The 2,931-nt window shown below is 33.4% G+C and overlaps 1 protein-coding gene across 2 annotated transcripts in view; it reads right to left on the bottom strand.

Moving 5' to 3' along the window:
- Positions 1-2,931, bottom strand: part of LOC107084314 (chromosome unknown open reading frame, human C12orf4) — a 27,777-nt gene that overhangs the window by 12,538 nt on the left and 12,308 nt on the right. The window lies entirely within an intron of this gene.

The following is a 2,931-nucleotide window of genomic DNA, read 5'->3' as shown; positions in this document are numbered from 1 at the left end:
CATATATATATATAAAAATATGTATATATATATATATATATATATATATATATATATATATATATATAGTATTGTCATATTGATAACAGTAAAAGCTGTGTCTACTTTGGATAAAAGCATCTACTAAATGCATTAACATGAAAAATAAACAATATATAACGCAATTTTCTACTTCTACACTCTTGTGGTTAGTGAAGAGAAAATTTGAAATAAATATTTTAATATTATTTTTTTATATTATTATTATTTTACAGTCTCTAAACTCCAGTTAACGATTAAATCGATTAACAAATTAGTTGACAATTATTTCAATAACTGATTAATCATGATTAATCTGATTAATTGTTTCAGCCTCGCCCTGCGATGTACTGGCGACCTGTCCAGGGTGTATCCCGCCTCTCCCCCGTAGACAGCGGGAGACACCAGCACCCCTCGCGACCCCGCTTGGGATGAGTGAGACAGAAAATGGATGGGTGCTTCAGCCCCAATTTTTAAATCGCTGACATCTTGGTCTTCTGTTGGTTTTAAACTTATCGTCAGTCTTTCAATTGAACATGTGCATTTATTTCTGATTTCAGTCAAATTTTGCACATTTAACCCTTTAATGCCGAATGTATCGCTTTGATACATACGGTGCCTGAAATGTTTTGCATCTGACACCTTTTGCATAATTTAATGGAAAAACTTTCCTCAAACTCCTATTGTACACAATTAGATATACCTGATAACAGCCAGTAGAAGACTACACAAAAAATAATCTTGACTTATTGCATAGCAATAAATTAATATAAAAATTGTATTTCTGTTTTTTTTTTTACATATTTTGTTAAAAGGGCAAAAAAGACATTGAAACCAAAAAAAAAGTAATTTTCTGTTTTGTTTTATTCTTGGATCAGGCTTTAAAGGGTTAAGAGATATCCCCATTCAAGTGATGCTATGTATTCTGTTTTCAATACAAGACACTGATGATTGAAACCAGTAAAACCTGCAACCGGTTCCAGATTGTGCTACTTTCAGAGAAAACAAATTATGGAAACAAAACATTAACATTTTCACAAACAATAACAAAGTTTCAAAGTTTAAAGGCCTTAATTCCAACTCCACCACTTCCTGGACTTAAGCCAGCTTCTTTGTTTCATGTCTCCACAGATGCATTAATCCAGGTGTGTTTGACCATTGTCATCATGGTTACTAAATTCAGACATGTTAGACTTCACACCTGAATACTTGCTCTACCTGTTCCCCAAGCTTCAAAATTAACACCCTGTTAATGTGTCACTACAAAGTGACACATTAACAAGAATTTCATACAAATGACAGCATCGGAGGAATCTGGAAATATCAGGTCTGATGTGCTTGATGATGCGAGCAGCTGATCAGTTCCAATGGATTTCTTTTTCTTTATATGTAAAAACAGCAAAGATGAGCCACGCCTTCAGTTCAGACATTTTTACTGAGCTATAAAGACTCAAAGTTATGCGCAACATGTTAAACTAAGTTATTGAAGAGGTTCCAAAACCATTTTATGGTTTTCATTACATAGAGATATTTTAGTTTAAAAAATGTGAAGCAAAGCCAAGGAGATGGGATCTCTGAACTGACAGAGAAGCTTGGATAGCTGAGTAATGCTGGTTAGACACTATGAAGAGGAAGAGAATATGCTAAATACAGCATTGCAGCAGCATCAGTTGTAAAAGCAAAAATGATAAATGAAGGCTTGTCACATCTGCGTTTATCTGCTTTTACAAATTAAATACAAATATTATGAGTATTATTGTTCATTATAAATAAACAGGCCTGTAAGGTGATTTATCAACTGTGAAAATCAGACAGAATACAACTTAAATAAGGGAAAGAGTTTTGGTATGAGGAGCAGAAGGCGCTTTATATAACAGAAACAGAAAAATAAGTAAGAACTTGGATTTTTGAATAAGATCTTATCGGGGAAATGTTGCCCTGACGGCTCCAATCATACGGTTTGTCTGATCAGAACAGAAAGATATGACCTGGGCTGCAAACAGGGGCGTCTTAATCAGATGTGTACAGGTCAGATCTAACAAATTAGTTGGAGTTTTTAATAATCGTTGTCTTACAGAGAACTGTTAAAGACTGATAAATAATTGAGCCGCAAATTATATTTTTTCCCTCTTAGATTATTGGATTATGAAGCAAAATGATGCACTGAATAATTAAGGTCCTTTGGCCTAACTTTTATTCCTATCTATTCATTTGCAAAAGGAAATTGACCTTTGAACCTTTTCATCTAAAATGAACCCTTTACACTGAACATTTTTATTATCTAAATAAGTAACGTTTTTCTTAAAATAAGTGCATTTTTTTAATTTAGGAGGTAACTGAGACACTTTGCCAATGGATCAAGACGATTTGCATATAGAATAAGAAAAAACTATTGCATTGTCTTATTTCAAGTACATATTATCCACTTATTTTGTTTAAAAGTAAAAGTACTAATACTAATTCCATTGGCAAATCATCTTATTTACCTACTCAAATTTAAGGTAAATACACTTAATTTAAGAAATATTTACTTATTTCCAGATTTGGTTTTGCAGTGTAAAAGGTCTCATATTATACTACATTTGAAAAAAAAAATAATGATGAGTGGGAAACCTCCTCTCAGATTAGACAGACAGCATCTAATTATAACCTCCCAATTTAGCCTTTTTCTAAATTAACTGTTTTGTTTTTCCAAGCCCTGGCCTCCTGAAGGCCACGCCCCCACACCCTGCAACCAAGACAACCAGAGTTTGTAATGACGGCAGCTCTGACAAAAGAATAATACAGAAGACAAATCTTAACCGATGGGCTGCTACAGGCCGCTATGAGCAGCTTATAAGTGACAGCAACACATAACAGGAGCAGCTTGACCATAAATGCTCATTGCCTTTCATTTTTATTGTTAAAAAAAAT

This window comes from Cyprinodon variegatus, unplaced genomic scaffold, assembly GCF_000732505.1.
Source record: "Cyprinodon variegatus isolate N-32 unplaced genomic scaffold, C_variegatus-1.0 Scaffold97, whole genome shotgun sequence".
Lineage (NCBI taxonomy): Eukaryota > Metazoa > Chordata > Actinopteri > Cyprinodontiformes > Cyprinodontidae > Cyprinodon > Cyprinodon variegatus.
This window is presented reverse-complemented; position numbering and strand designations above follow the sequence as displayed.